This window comes from Sminthopsis crassicaudata, chromosome 3 (genome assembly GCF_048593235.1).
Source record: "Sminthopsis crassicaudata isolate SCR6 chromosome 3, ASM4859323v1, whole genome shotgun sequence".
Lineage (NCBI taxonomy): Eukaryota > Metazoa > Chordata > Mammalia > Dasyuromorphia > Dasyuridae > Sminthopsis > Sminthopsis crassicaudata.
Window position 1 is genome coordinate 140,175,794 of NC_133619.1, and position 17,503 is coordinate 140,193,296.

At 33.5% G+C, this 17,503-nt stretch overlaps 1 long non-coding RNA gene across 1 annotated transcript in view; it reads right to left on the minus strand.

The window, feature by feature from the left end:
* Nucleotides 1-17,503, minus strand: part of LOC141560720 (uncharacterized) — an 87,843-nt gene that overhangs the window by 25,004 nt on the left and 45,336 nt on the right. Inside the window, exon 2 of the long non-coding RNA XR_012487796.1 lies at nt 16,410-16,488. This is a non-coding gene — a long non-coding RNA (uncharacterized LOC141560720). The remainder of the gene's footprint in view (nt 1-16,409; nt 16,489-17,503) is intronic.

Here is a 17,503-nt window from a genome sequence, read left to right on the forward strand (position 1 = left end):
AAAAAAAAAAAAAAAAGGAAAGAGTTGGTGTAGCCTAGTTTAGGAAGTTTTTAAAGCACTGAGATAGAAGCGTGCTTCTTCTATGCAGTGCTGCCTCACATTTGGTTCTTCCACTTGATCTGCATGAAAGATAAGTTTAGTCAGAACATAAGGAGACAGATCTTCTCTAAAGTAATCTGGGACCATTTAAGAATTATGTATGATACATAACTACTACATGCACCTGAGATTTTTCTGTGCCCTAATTCAGAGAACTTAATTTTAATTGAAGAAATTATTCACAAAGTCAAAGAAGAAAAAAGGAATGATTGAAGATGAGATGAAAAAAGCAATAAAGGAAGAGGTAGATTCACCCAGGATTCCTACACCTTCAGGAAATTTGGGGAAAGAACCTGAAAAGTTCATTGGCAAAGATAAAAAAAAAAAGTTAATCATCTTCTGGATCTAAAGCAGGTGCAGAAATGAAGAATGAAAGCAGCTCACAGAAAAGGTCTTAAAAGCAACAGCAATTCTACTAGTCCAAGTAAAGCTGACTGCAGTCAGGATGATACTAATAACTGAGATAAAAATAGGAAGAATTAGGAAGCTTCCTGTAGTTGAAGGAATTTTTGAAAAGTTTTTTATTAAATGACCCAAATTACTCACGTGGCAGGGAGAATCAAAATATTCCTAAGGAGAGTCTATTTTTGGTGGCAGTAAGATTATTTGTTGAATGTTAGAATTTTTTTTTTCTGATTTCCCAAGATAAAATGGAAGGTTTGCAAGTGTGAACATAAAAAAAAAAAAAAAAAAAAAATTGTGACCATATGCATAAATAATTATCTATAGATTCTTTATATTTTTGAAGTCAAAATTAATTTCTTAAAAATATCCTGACTTTTAAGCATTATCAGATTTCCCTAATTTGGTATCTGAAACCAATGAGGATAAAAAAACTTTGACCACAGTAAAACAAACACCAGAGTGAATGGAGAGACAGTCCAAGAAGGATCTCTTTCAAATGGACAATTACCAAGTAGTAAGTAAAAAAATCATTCTCAAATATATAGCTCTGAATTAGAAGCAGTAAATGTAGTTATTCTTTTTAATTCCTGAAGAGGAACAAAGTTATAGTCTCCCTTTCTGACCTCCCTTTCTTCATTTAAATCTCAATTAAAATCTTTACTGAAAGTCTTACTGAACCCTTGCTAATTCCAGTTTCTTCCTTCTATCAACAGTTTCTTTTTGCTCCCACCCCCATTTGTAATTTACTCTTTGTGTGTGTATGTGTGTGTGTGGTTGTAAGAAAAAGAGGCCACCTTATCAGGATAAGGGTATATCTTAATTTCTAACAGACTGACAGATTAAAAAACAAAATTAAAAGCAAAGACTATATGTAGCCCAATGAATTCGGGAGAGCAGCATTATAAATTGCTGTTCCATAAGGCCTTTTGAAAGAATGACAAGTCCTTGATCATGTATTCAGATGAAGGTTATTCATTAATCAAACAATAGTAACAACAACAACAACAACAAAAAAAACATTGATTGGTGTATCAGCAATAGTAATAACAATAAAAGTTATTATTATTATTGTTATTATTATTATTATTATTTATTCACTGAAATAAACATTAGTTCCATCAAACCTGTCCACTCAATGTCAATGTGTGTCTGTAAACATTTTCTGACTAAATGGTTCATGACTCAGGGGAATTGAATCACATTCTAGTGTCACAAAACATGATGGAATGTGTAAATTTTTCCAGGCTTTTAAAAATCATCTTGTTCATCATTTTTTACAGAACAATAATATTCCATTACATTCATATACCACAATTTTTTCAGCCTTTCCCAATTGATGGGCATGTACTCATTTTTCAATTTTTTGCTACCACAAAAAGAGCTGCTACAAACAATTTTGCACATGTGGGTCTATTTTCTTTCTTTATGATTTCCTTGGGATATGGATCAGTAATGGCACTGCTGGGTCAAAAAGTATGAAGTTTCATACCTCTTTGGTCATAGTTCCAGATTTCTCTCAAGAATGGTTAGATCATTTCACAACTCTACCAACAAATATTTTTCTTATATCCTGGTCCAATATTTAAAATTATCTTTTCCTGTCATTTCAGCCAATCTGAGAGGTGTGAGGTGATATCTCAGAGTTGTTTTAATTTTTACTTCTCTAATCAATTGTGATTTAGGGCATTTTTTAAAAAGAAAAATATTTATTTATTTTTAGTTTTTTAGTACATATTGCTTTATAAATCATGTTGGGAGAGAAAAATGAGAGAAAAAGGAAAATGCCATGGGAGAAAGGAAAAAAAAAAAAAAAACAGAAAAAAATCAACATAGCATGTATTGCTTTACAATCTCCTTACCTTTTTTTCTAGATGCAGATAACATTTTCTGTCCAAAGTCTATTGGGATTGCTTTAGATTACTGACCCACTGAGAAGAACCAAGCTTTTCATAGTTGATCATTGTACATTCTTGCTGTTATTGTGTATAATTTATTCCTGGTTCTCCTTGTTTTGCTCAATATCAGTTTATGTAAATATTTCCAGCTTTTTCTAAAATCAGTTTGTTTATCATGTTTTTATAGAACCATTATATTCCATTAGCTTCATGACACAAAACTTGTTGAACCATTCCCCAATTCATGGGCATCTACTCATTTTCCAAATCTTTGTTACCACAAAAAAGCTGCTACAAACAATTTTTTTTTTTTGTATGTGTGGATCCATTTCCCTCCTTTGTGATTTTCTTGGGATACAGACCCAGTAATGGAACTGCTGAGTCAAAAGTTATTCACAGTTTTTTTGGTCATAGTTTCAGATTGTTCTCCAGAGAAATTCCAGCAAAATATATTAGTATCCCAATTTTCCCACATTCTCTCCAACATTTATTATTACTTTCTTCTGTCAATTTAGCCAATCTGAGAGGTGTAAGGTAGTATCTCAGAGTTATTTTAATTAACATTTCTCTAATCAATAGTGATTTTGAGTAATTTTTCATATAAATACAATGATTTTCATTTCATCATCTGAAAATTTTCTATTGATATCTTTTGATCAATTGAGAAATGACTTGTATTCTCACAAATTTGACACAATTTTTTATATATTTTAGAAATGAGCCCATTATCAGAAATACTGACTGTAAAGATTTTTCCCAGCTCTGTACTTCCCTTTTAATTTTCTTTCTGTTGGTTTTGTTTGTGCAAAAGCTTTTTAATTTTATTTAATCAAATTTGTCCATTTTGTAATTCATAAGATTCTGTAGTTCTTCTTTGATCATAAATTCCTCCCTTTTCCAAAGATGTGATAGGTAAATTTTCCCTTGTTCTCCTCTTATGTTTATGGGATCATCCTTTATATCCAAATCATGTATTCATTTTGATCTTATTTTGGTATGAGATGTGAGTTGTAGATCTATGCTGAGTTTCTGACATATTATAATTTTCCCAGGAATTTTTGTGAAATACTGAATTCTTATTCCAGAAACTGGAGTTTGTGAGTTTATCAAATGCTTGACTGTTATAGACCTTCACTGTTGTGCGGTATGTACCTAATATGTTCCTACTGATCCACCACTCTATTTCTAGGCCAGTACCAAATGATTTTGATGACTGATGCTTTATAATATAATTTTAGATTGGTACTGCTAAGCCACCATCTTTGTATTTTTTATCATTAATTCATTTTGGTTCTTCCACATTAACTTTTTTTTTTTTTTTTTTTTTTTTTTTTTTTTAGTTTTCCTGATATTGAACCAACTCTGCATTCCTGGTACAAATCCCACTTGGTCATAGTGCATTATTCTGCTTATAAATTGCTATAATATCTTTGTTAATATTTTATCTTAAATTTTTGTATCAATATTCATTAGGAAGATTGGTCTGCAATTTTATCTGTTTTGGTTCTTCCTGATTAAGGTATCAGTACCATACTTCTGTCATAGAAGAACTTGGGCAAGACTTATTCTTTACCAATTTTCCTAAAAGTTTATATAGTGTTGGAATTAATTGTCCATTAAATGTTTGGAAGAATTGGAAATCCACTTGGAAATCCATCTGACCCTGGAGATTTTTTCTGAGTGAGTTCATTAATGACTTGTTCAATTTCTTTTTCTAACATGTGACTATTTAAGTAATTTGTTTCCTCTGCTGATAATCTGGGAAATTTATATTTTATTAAAATTCCTCCATTTTAGTTAGATTGTCAAATTTGCTGCCATACAGTTGGACAAAATTGTTCCTATTTATTGCTTTAATTTCTTTGTCATTGGTGGTAAGTTACAGTTTGATTTTTGATATTGGTTATTATTTTTTTTTCTTTTCTTTCCCTTGATCAAATTAACTAAAGCTTTATCTATTTTGTTGTTGTTTTTTCATAGAACCAACAAAGTTTTATTTATTAGCTCAATAGTTTTTTGAGTTTCTATTTTATTAGTTTATCCTTTGGGTTTCAAAATTTCTATTTGGTATCTATTTGGGGATTTTTAATTTGTTGTTTTTTTGTTTTTGTTTTTGTTTTTTGACTTTTTTAGTTGTATTCCTGCTTCATTGATATCCTCTTTCTTTATTTTATTTATGCACCTATTTAGAGATATGCAATTTCCCTAAGAACTGCTTTGGCTGAATTCCAAAGGTTTTGGTATGTTGATTCATTATTGTCAATTTCTTGTATGAAATTGTGGGTTGTTTCAGTGATTTGTTATTCGGCACATTCATTTTTGGAATTAGATTACTTAATTTCCAATTGGTTTTTAATCTATATTTCCCTGGCCCTTTATTGAATATTATGTTTACTACATTTTGTTCTTAAAAAGAAGCATTTACTATTTCTGCCTTTCTGCATTTGATTATGAGGTTTTTGTGTCCTAATGCATAATCAGTTTTTGTGTAGTTGCCATGTACTATTCAGGAAAAAAAAAAAAAAAAAAGTAATTTCCTTTATTTTTTTTAATTCAATTTTCTCCAAGTGTCTATCATATCTAGGTTATCTAGGATCCTCTTAATCTCCCTAGTTTTTTTTTTTTTTTTTTCTTGTTTATTTTGTGATTAGAGTTGTCTGATTCTGAGAGGGAAAGGTTGAGATCCTCCACTAGAATGGTTTTGCTTTCTATTTCTTCCTGTAACTGGCTTGAAATCTTCTTTAGGAATCTGCCAGCTCTGCCACTTTGTGCATATACATTTAGTATCATTACTACTTCATTATTAATGGTACTCTTTATTAAGATTTACTCTCCAGGCAGGGCCAAGATGGCAGAGAAGATACACACAACTCTGTGAACGTCCTTACTCCCTCACAACCAATTAGATAAATCAGCCTCAAAAATAGCGCTGGACTGATAGATACCACAAGGACTGGAAGCACAATTTACCAGCTGAAGAGAATCTGGAGTTTCAACAGAAAAGGTCAGTTCCCAGGGGAGGAAGAAGAGAGGCCAGCACAGATGGCTGGGTGCTAGCATACTGCGCTGATCGCGCTGGGAAGGGCTCTGGGATCAGAGAAGCCACTGAGATAAAGGAATCTGGCACAGGCTGTTAGCTCTTTTCTGCTTATAATACAGCAGTTCAGAAGAGAAATCTAAGGCAGTTTAAAAATTCAAAGATAGATTAGATCTTCCTGGATCCTGGAGGTGACTCAGCAGATCTTGGCACTGGGGGTGTGGCCCCTAGCTCCCACCTGAGACTAGTTAAGAGATTGAGAATTGGGCTGATACGGACCAAGGCAACACACACTGCCTGGCTCAGCTGAAGGCTGTGGAACTCAGCCCCGGAAGTCCCAGAGAAGCGGAACCTTTGAACTAGGGACCGCGGTTTCTGGCAGACACTTCCAGTTTGAGCGCAGGGGATTTTCACATCACCTGCTACTGACATCCACACCCCACCAGGACGCATAGGCTGAGCTTTGTGTCACCTTTACTGTTCATTCTCAAACCTCAGGGAAGCCACTAGAACACAGCGCCCTCAAAGCACAGCAGTGCTAGTCACCTATGAGGCACTTCCAGGGAGGGGGTGGGGAACTCTCTCTCAGAGCTCTCTCTTAGCTCAGGCGCAGGGGCCGCTGCATCCATCCTGTTTGGGAGGAAGCTGGTAAAGAAATAAATAAATAATTTCCTACCCCAGGGACAGACCCCAAAAGATTTTTTAAGTATGAGCAAAAAGCCAAAAAAAACCTATAGATTACTTCTACACAGAGAAAGAGCGGATATCCAACCCCAAGGAAGTTAACAGGAGAGAGTCAGCAGATAACAACCTAAAGGGGAATGATTCCTGCCCCCCATTACATAACTCTCTCCTAGAAGAGACTATTAAAAAGCTAAGAGAGATTGAAGAAAAATGGGGAAAGGAAAGGGAAGCTATGATAGAGAATAACAACGTCCTGAAATTGGAGTTGGAAAAAATAAAGAATTCACAGGAGATACAGGGAAACAAAATTTGTGAATTAGAAAAGGTTAAAAAATCACAGGAAAGTAGGATTTTTGAATTGGAAAAGATAAAAAAGTCTCAAGAAAATAGAATTTCTGAATTGGAAAAAGAAAATAATTCTCAAAAAAAATTAGGGAAATGGAAAAAAATTCAATAGAGCAAAATAATTCATTTAAAAATGAAATTGGGCATTTACAAAAAGAACTAAAAACTGTGAAAGAAGAAAATAACTCCTTAAAAGTCAGGATGGAACAAATAGAAATGAATGATTCACAGAGAACCCAAGAATCAGTCAAAAAAAAAAAATGAGAAGCTGGAGAACAATGTCAAATACTTACTGCAAAAATCTATAGACCTGGAAAATAGATCTAGGAGAGATAATCTACGGATCATTGGACTTCCCGAAAACTATGACCAAAAAAAGAGCCTAGATTCTATTTTACAGGAAATTATCAAAGAAAACTGTCCAGAGATAATAGAAACAGAAGGGAAAGTAGATGTGGAAAGAATTCATCGAACTCCTTCTGAAATAGACCCTAAAAAAAGAACACCACGAAATATAGTGGCTAAGCTGCAGAATTACCACACAAAGGAGAAAATCCTGCAAGGAGCTAGAAAAAAACAATTTAAATACCAAGGTGCCACAATAAGGGTCACTCAAGATCTGGCTGCCTCCACATTAAAAGATAGAAGGGCCTGGAACCTGATATACTGTAAGGCAAAAGATCAAGGACTGCAACCAAGAATGAACTACCCAGCTAAGTTTAGCATCTTTTTCCATGGAAGAAGATGGTCATTCAATGAAACAGAGGAATTCTATATGTTTCTAAGAAAAAAAAAAAAAAAAAAAACAGACTTAAACAAAAAATTTGATCTACATCCACAAGACTGAAGAGAAACAGAAAAAGGTACACAGAACCCTTGAGAACTGTAACTCTGTTGTGGGTATATAAAAAGTACTCATGGATAATTTGATTTTACTGATATAAAAGAAAAAAGGGGGGTGTAGTATAGGGAAGGAGGTCGTCTCAGAAAAAGGGGAAGGAATGATAAAAAGAGGGAAACTACATCCCAGGAAGAGACATAGAAAATACACCATACCTGAGGGAATTTAGTGAGGGGGAGAATCATTGTGTGAATCTTACTCTCATCAGAAGAGGCACAAAGAGTAAATAATTGACATATTTGTTTTTCAGAGAATTTTCTCTCACCTCATTAAAAGGGGGGAGAGGAAAAGTGAAAAGGAAAAGGAGAATAAATGAAGGGACTTGGAGGGAGGGGGGAGGGATACTAAAAAAAGGGAGGGCTGCGCGTCACAAGGGGGGTCTGGAAATTAAATATCGGGGAAGGGGATCAGGGGGGTCAAGGGAAAAAGCATAATCTGGGGATAATATGATGGCAGGAAATACAGAATTAGTAATTTTAACTGTAAATGTGAATGGAGACAGATAGCAGATTGGATCAAAAATCAGAACCCTACAATATGTTGTCTGCAGGAAACACACTTAAAGCAGGGAGATACATATAGAGTAAAGGTAAAAGGTTGGAGCAGAATCTATTATGTTTCAGGTAAAGCCAAAAAAGCAGGGGTAGCTATCCTTATCTCAGATCAAGCAAAAGCAGAAGTTGATCTAGTTAAAAAAGATAAGGAAGGAAAATATATCCTGCTGAAAGGTAGCATAACTAATGAAGCCATATCAATACTAAACATATATGCACCAAGTGGTATAACATCTAACTTTCTAAAGGAAAATTTAAGAGAATTGCAAGAAGAAATAGACAGTAAAACTATAATAGTGGGAGATCTCAACCTTGCACTCTCAGATTTAGACAAATCAAACCACAAAACAAATAAGAAAGAAATATAAAAAGTAAATAGAACATTAGAAAAACTAGGATTGATAGATCTTTGGAGAAAACTGAATGGCAATAGAAAGGAATATAGTTTCTTCTCAGCAGTTCATGGATCCTATACAAAAATAGACCATATATTAAGACATAAAGATCTCAAAATTAAATGTAGGAAGGCAGAAATAATACATGCTTTCTTCTCAGAACAAAATGCAATAAAAGCTACATTCAGTAAAAAGTTAGGGGTAAATAGACCAAAAAGAAATTGGAAACTGAATAATTTCATCTTAAAGAATGACTGGGTGAAACAGCAAATTATAGAAACAATTAATAATTTCACCCAAGATAATAACAATGATGAGACATCATACCAAAATCTGTGGGATGCAGCTAAAGCAGTAATAAGGGGAAATTTTATATCTTTAGAGGCTTATTTGAAGAAAATGGAGAAAGAGAAAATTAATGAATTGGGCCTGCAACTTAAAAAGCTAGAAAAAGACCAAATTTAAAACCCCCAACTAAAAATTAAACTTTAAATACAAAAATTAAAAGGAGAAATCAATAATATTGAAAGTAAAAAAAAAACCTATTGAATTAATAAATAAAACCAAGAGTTGTTTCTATGAAAAAGCCAATAAAATAGATAAACCTTTGGTAAATTTGATCAGAAAAAAGAAAGAGGAAAATCAAATTGTTAGTTTTACAAATGAAAAGGGGGAATCTTTCCACCAATGAAGAGGAAATTAGAGAAATAATAAGGAGTTATTTTGCCCAAATTTATGCCAATAAATTTGATAACTTAAGTGAAATGGATGACTTCTTCCAAAAAGATAGGCTCCCTAGATTAACAGAGGAGGAGATAAATTGCTTAAATAGTCCCATTTCAGAAAAAGAAATAGAACAAGCTATTAATCAACTCCCCAGGAAAAAATCCCCAGGACCAGATGGATACACAAGTGAATGCTACCAAACATTTAAAGAACAATTAGCCCCAATGTTATATAAATTATTTGAAAAAATAGGGGATGAAGGAGTCCTAACAAACTCCTTTTATTTTATTTTTTTTTATAAAAAAACATACTATTTATTCAAGCAGAAAATAATTCTCCACAAAACAATTCCCTATGAAACCTTTAAAAATGGGAGCAGAAAAAAGACACAAGGGTTGAGTAAGCTTCCTTTAGATCGTTGCTTTCCTGAGGATCTAGAGGCCTTCTTTTGTTTAAGCAACAACAGTGTGCATTTGCAAAGTAAAAGGTTAGGCTCTAAACTTTTTTTTTTTTTTTTAATTATATATATATATTTTTTTATAATATTATCCCTTTTATTCATTTTTCCAAATTATCCCCCCTCCCTTTATTCCCTCCCCCCGATGACAGGCAATCCCATACTTTTTTTTTTTTTAATTTTTTTTTATTATATATATATATATATTTTTTTATAATATTATCCCTTGTATTCATTTTTCCAAATTACCCCCCCCCCTCTATTTCCTCCCCCCGATGACAGGCAATCCCATACATTTTACATGTGTTATAATATAGTCTAGGTACAATACATGTGTGTGAATATCATTTTCTTGTTACACAATAAACATTAGAATCCGAAGGTACATGCAACCTGGGCAGACAGATATTAGTGCTAACAATTTACATTCACTTCCCAGTGTTTCTTCTCTGGGTGTAGCTACCTCTGTCCATCATTGATCAACTGGAAGTGAGTTGGATCTTCTTTATGTTAAAGATTTCCACTTCCATCAGAATACATCCTCATACAGTATTGTTGTTGAAGTGTACAGTGATCTTCTGGTTCTGCTCATTTCACTCAGCATCAATTTATTTAAGTCTCTCCAGGCCTCTCTGTATTCCTCCTGCTGGTCATTTCTTACAGAGCAATAATATTCCATAACCTTCATATACCACAATTTACCCAACCACTCTCCAACTGATGGACATCCATTCATCTTCCAGTTTCTAGCTACACCAAAAAGAGCTGCCACAGACATTTTGGCACATATATGTCTCTTTCCGCTCTTTAGTATTTCTTTGGGATATAATCCCAGTAGTAGCGCTGCTGGGTCAAAGGGTATGCACAGTTTGACAACTTTTTGGGCATAATTCCAGATTGCTCTCCAGAATGGCTGGATTCTTTCACAACTCCACCAGCAATGTATTAGTGTCCCAGTTTCCCCACATCCCCTCCAACATTCATCATTATTTGTTCCTGTCATCTTAGCCAATCTGACAGGTGTGTAGTGGTATCTCAGAGTGGTCTTTATTTGCATTTCTCTGATCAGTAGTGATTTGGACCACTCTTTCATGTGAGTGGATATAGTTTCAATTTCTTCCTCTGAGAATTGTCTGTTTATATCCTTTGACCATTTATCAATTGGAGAATGGTTTGATTTCTTATAAATTAGGGTCAGTTCTCTATATATTTTGGAAATGAGACCTTTGTCAGAACCTTTGTTTTTAAAAATATTTTCCCAATTTGTTACTTTCCTTCAAATCTTGTTTGCATTAGTATTGTTTGTACAGAAACTTTTTAGTTTGATGTAATCAAAATCTTCTATTTTGTGATCAATAATGATCTCTAGTTCTCCTCTGGTCATAAATTCCTTCCTCCTCCACAAGTCTGAGAGGTAGATTATCCTCTGTTCCTCTAATCTATTTATTATCTCCCTCTTTATGCCTAAATCATGGACCCATTTTGATCTTATCTTGGTATATGGTGTTAAGTGTGGATCCATATCTAATTTCTGCCATACTAATTTCCAGTTTTCCCAACATTTTTTTCCGAATAATGAATTTTTATCCCTAATGTTGGTATCTTTGGGTTTGTCAAAGATTAGATTGCTATAGATGTACCCTTTTTTGTCCTTTGTATCTAATCTGTTCCACTGATCTACCGGTCTATTTCTTAGCCAATACCAAATGGTTTTGGTGACTGCTGCTATATAATATAGCTTTAGATTAGGTACACTTAGACCACCTTCCTCTGAAGTTTTTTTCATTAGTTCCCTTCCAATTCTCAACCTTTTATTCTTCCATATGAATTTTGTTGTTATATTTTCTAGGTCATTAAAATAGTTTCTTGGGAGTCTGATTGGTATAGCACTAAATAAATAGATTAGTTTGTGGAGTATTGTCATCTTTATTATATTCGCTCGGCCTATCCAAGAGCACTGAATGTCTTTCCAATTATTTAAATCTGATTTTATTTTTGTGGCAAGTGTTTTGTAATTTTTCTCACATAATTCCTGACTTTTCTTTGGTAGATGGATCCCCAAATACTTTATACTCTCAACATTTGTTTGGAATGGAATTTCTCTTTGTATCTCTTGCTGTTGCATTTTGTTAGTGATATATAAAAATGCCGAGGATTTATGTGGATTTATTTTGTATCCTGCCACTTTGCTGAAATTTTGAATTATTTCTAGTAGCTTTTTAGCAGAGTCTTTGGGGTTCTCTAAGTATACCATCATGTCATCTGCAAAAAGTGATAGTTTAATTTCCTCATTTCCTACTCTAATTCCTTGAATCTCTTTCTCGGCTCTTATTGCCGAGGCTAGCGTTTCTAGTACTATATTGAATAGTAATGGTGATAGTGGGCAACCCTGTTTCACTCCTGACCTTACTGGGAAAGGTTGCAGTTTATTTCTATTGCATATTATGCTTACTGAAGGTCTTAAATATATGCTCCTGATTATTCTAAGGAATAGTCCATTTATTCCTATACTCTCAAGAGTTTTTAGTAGGAATGGATGTTGGATTTTGTCAAATGCTTTTTCTGCATCTATTGAGATGATCATATGGTTCTTATTAATTTGATTATTAATATGGTCAATTATATTAATAGTTTTCCTAATATTAAACCAGCCCTGCATTCCTGGAATAAATCCTACTTGATCATAGTGTATTATCTTGGAGATGATTTTCTGAAGTCTTTTTGCTAATATCTTATTTAAGATTTTAGCATCAATATTCATTAAGGAGATTGGTCTATAATTTTCTTTCTCAGTTTTCGATCTACCTGGTTTAGGTATCAGTACCATGTCTGTGTCATAAAAGGAGTTTGGTAGGACTCCTTCATCCCCTATTTTTTCAAATAATTTATATAACATTGGGGCTAAATGTTCTTTAAATGTTTGGTAGAATTCACATGTGAATCCATCTGGCCCTGGGGATTTTTTCCTGGGGAGTTGATTAATAGCTTGTTCTATTTCTTCTTCTGAAATGGGACTATTTAAGCAATTTATCTCCTCCTCTGTTAATCTAGGGAGCCTATATTTTTGGAGGAAGTCATCCATTTCACTTAAGTTATCAAATTTATTGGCATAAAGTTGGGCAAAGTAACTCCTTATTATTTCTCTAATTTCCTCTTCATTGGTGGAAAGATCCCCCTTTTCATTTGTAAGACTATCAATTTGATTTTCCTCTTCCTTTTTTTTTGATCAAATTTACCAAAGGTTTATCTATTTTATTGGCTTTTTCATAAAACCAACTCTTGGTTTTATTTATTAATTCAATAGTTTTTTTTTTTTTTACTTTCAATATTATTGATTTCTCCTTTTAATTTTTGTATTTCATGTTTAATTTTTGATTGGGGTCCAAACTCCTTTTATGACACTGACATGGTACTGATACCTAAACCAGGTCAATCGAAAACTGAGAAAGAAAATTATAGACCAATTTCCTTAATGAATATTGATGCTAAAATCTTAAATAAGATATTAGCAAAAAGACTTCAGAAAATCATCTCCAGGATAATACACTATGAACAAGTAGGATTTATTCCAGGAATGCAGGGCTGGTTTAATATTAGGAAAACTATTAATATAATTGACCATATTAATAATTAAATTAATAAGAACCATACGATCATCTCAATAGATGCAGAAAAAGCATTTGACAAAATCCAACATCCATTCCTACTAAAAACTCTTGAGAGTATAAGAATAAATGGACTATTCCTTAGAGTAATCAGGAGCATATATTTAAGACCTTAAGTAAGCATAATATGCAATAGAAATAAACTGCAACCTTTCCCAGTAAGGTCAGGAGTGAAACAAGGTTGCCCACTGTCACCATTACTATTCAATATAGTACTAGAAACACTAGCCTCGGCAATAAGAGCCGAGAAAGAGATTCAAGGAATTAGAGTAGGAAATGAGGAAACCAAACTATCACTCTTTGCAGATGACATGATGATATACTTAGAGAACCCCAAAGACTCTGCTAAAAAGCTATTAGAAATAATTCAAAATTTCAGCAAAGTGGCAGGATACAAAATAAATCCACATAAATCCTCAGCATATATCACTAACAAAATGCAACAGCAAGAGATACAAAGAGAAATTCTATTCCAAACAAATGTTGAGAGTATAAAGTATTTAAGAATCCATCTTCCAAAGAAAAGTCCGGAATTATATGAGAAAAATTACAAAACACTTGCCACAAAAATAGTCAGATTTAAATAATTGGAAAGACATTCAGTGCTCTTGGATAGGCCGAGCGAATATAATAAAGATGACAATACTCCCCAAACTAATCTATTTATTTAGTGCTATACCAATCAGACTCCCAAGAAACTATTTTAATGCCCTAGAAAATATAACAACAAATTTCATATGGAAGAATAAAAGGTCGAGAATTGCAAGGGAACTAATGAAAAGAAAACTCAAAGGAAGGTGGTCTAAGTGTACCTAATCTAAAGCTATATTATATAGCAGCAGTCACCAAAACCATTTGGTATTGGCTAAGAAATAGACTGGTAGATCAGTGGAACAGATTAGATACAAAGGACAAAAAAGGGTACATCTATAGCAATCTAATCTTTGACAAACCCAAAGATACCAACATTAGGGATAAAAATTCATTATTTGGAAAAAAAACTGTTGGGAAAACTGGAAATTAGTATGGCAGAAATTAGATATGGATCCACACTTAACACCATATACCAAGATAAGATCAAAATGGGTCCATGATTTAGGCATAAAGAGGGAGATAATAAATAGATTAGAGGAACAGAGGATAGTCTACCTCTCAGACTTGTGGAGGAGGAAGGAATTTATGACCAGAGGAGAACTAGAGATCATTATTGATCACAAAATAGAAGATTTTGATTACATCAAACTAAAAAGTTTCTGTACAAACAATACTAAAGCAAACAAGATTAGAAGGGAAGTAACAAATTGGGAAAATATTTTTCAAAGCAAAGGTTCTGACAAAGGTCTCATTTCCAAAATATATAGGGAACTGACCATAATTTATAAGAAACCGCACCATTCTCCAATTGATAAATGGTCAAAGGATATGAACAGACAATTCTCAGATGAAGAAATTGAAACTATATCCACTCACATGAAAGAATGTTCTAAATCACTACTGATCAGAGAAATGCAAATTAAGACCACTCTGAGATACCACTACACACCTGTCAGATTGGCTAAGATGACAGGAACAAATAATGATGAATGTTGGAGGGGATGTGGGGAAACTGGGACACTAATACATTGCTGGTGGAGTTGTGAAAGAATCCAGCCATTCTGGAGAGCAATTTGAAACTATGCCCAAAAAGTTATCAAACTGTGCATACCCTTTGACCCAGCAGTACTACTACTGGGCTTATATCCCAAAGAAATACTAAAGAGTGGAAAGAGACCTATATGTGCCAAAATGTTTGTGGCAGCTCTTTTTGTTGTAGCTAGAAACTGGAAGATGAATGGATGTCCATCAGTTGGAGAATAGTTGGGTAAATTATGTTATATGAAGGTTATGGAATATTATTGCTCTGTAAGAAATGACTAGCAGGAGGAATATAGAGAGGCCTGGAGAGACTTAAATCAACTGATGCTGAGTGTAATGAGCAGAACCAGAAGATCACTGTGCACTTCAACAACAATACTGTATGAGGATGTATTCTGATGGAAGTGGAAATCTTCAACATAAAGAAGAGCCCACTCACTTCCAGTTGATCAATGATAGACAGAGGTAGCTACACCCAGAGAAGAAACACTGGGAAGTGAATGTAAATTGTTAGCACTAATATCTGTCTGCCCAGGTTACATGTACCTTCGGAATCTAATGCTTATTGTGCAACAAGAAAATGGTATTTACACACATTTATTGTATCTGGTTATATTGTAACACATGTAAAATGTATGGGATTGCCTGTCTTTAGGGGGAGGGAGTAGAGGGAGGGTGGGGATAATTTGGAAAAAATGAATACAAGGGATAATATTATAAAAATATATAAAAAAATATTTACTCTCCATCCTGACCTCTTTTAATAAAATCTGTTTTTACTTTTGCTTTATCTGAGATCAGAATTGCAACCCCTGCTTTTTTTTTAAACTTCAATTGAAACATTATAGTCTTCCAGCCTTTTATATTTACCCTGTATGTGTCTTTCTGCATCAAATGTATTTCTTGTAAACATCATATTGTATGATTTTGTTTTGTCATCCACTCTCTGCTATTCGTTTTCGTTTTATGGCAGAGTTCCTCCTATTCACATTCACAGTTATGATTATTAGCTCTGTTTTTTCCCTCCATCCTGTTTTTTTTTCCCTGTATACTACTTTGTTCTCTTCATCCTGTCCTTAGTGGTATATGTTTGTTTTTTTATCCACCCTAACCACTATATTATCTTTTATCACACCTCCCCCTTCCTTTACTAGTGTTTCTTTTTTATCAACCCTATCCAATACCTTATCTCCTATACCCCTTCTTCTTTCTCTTAGTAATGGTTTTTTTTAACCCACCTCACCCACTACTTTGTCTTCTATTAACCCTTTCCCCCTTATCTTTCATTTTTAAAAATATGTCTGCCTTACTTTCTATCCTGTCTCTTCTTTTTCTTTTCCTCTTTCTTGTCCTACTTTTTTATAGGTTAGATAATTTCTATGCACAAGTCATTCTCTCTTAAGAGCCAAATCTGATAAGATCAAACTTCAGACAATGCTTAAACCCCTCTCTTCTTTCCCTCCATAGTAATATGTCTTTTGTGCCTATTCATGTCAACTAATTTGTCCCAGTATATATTTTCCTTTCCTCTTTTTCCAGTAGATAAAATTTTCCATCCCTGAATGCCTTTTTCTTTTTTGGCATCACATAAGCATCCATTTATAACCATACCTTCCGTCTATGTGGTGACCATTTCTGTCTGCCCCATGACAGATACAGTTCTCAAGAGGTACAGATCTTGTTTTCTCATCTAGGGAAGTAAAGAGGTTAATTTTAAAATAATATATTTTTTCTTCTGTTTACCTTTCTGTGCTGCTTCCCTTGAGAGCTGTGTTTATAGATCAAATTTTCTGTTTTGTTCTTTTTTTTTCAAAATTAAACATTATATCATATATTCATATGAAGTTTGTTAATGAGCATTTATTGAGCACCTACTATATTCCAGGAACAATGATAAGTGATGAGGATTAAAAAAGAGAAAAAAGGCATTCCTTGCCTCTAAGGAATTTTTTACCTAATGGGGGAAAGAACATGGAAACAAAAACATACATGCACATACACAGAGAGAAAACTGTATGCAGGGGGAAAAAATAACTAAACAAAGAAGCTGGAATTAGGAAAGATTAAGGAAGGTTTCTAACAAAAAATAAGATTTCAACTGAGACTTAAATGAAACAAGAGTGGTTGATAGGGGGAATAAAGGAGGCAGACTATTTCAGCTATGAAGTTAGCCAGAGAAAGTACTTTATGCTTATAAAGGTAATGGAAGTATAAGATTAATATCATACATATGTAGCTTATATGGCTTTATCCCACCTCCCTTTGCTGCCTCTGAAAATGTAATCTGATTCATAGAAATGCACTTAAAATTAGTTGTTGTGGTTCAGTAGAAAATATACTAACACTAGATTAAAAAATGGTAGTGTAGCATCCCATATCAGATCTATACTACAATGATATTGGCTAAAATTCATAATTAGACAAAGTAAAAAAAAAACAAAAAAAAAAAAAAAAAAAAAAGCTTTCTAGCCCTCAGTGTCCTTGTCCATGAAACAAAGCCATTAAACTTGTTCCATTCCAGATCTAACCTTTTATCCTCAGAAATATAATTGATATTTTGGACTTTATAATTTTTCCAATTGTTACTGATAGTTAAGGGATTTTTTAAAGTCTTGATAATAAAACTTCAAAACATATGTGGTAGATGATTATGCAAGAGAATAACTTCATAAATTCTCTTTATTTGCTAGATTCCGTTTTTTCAC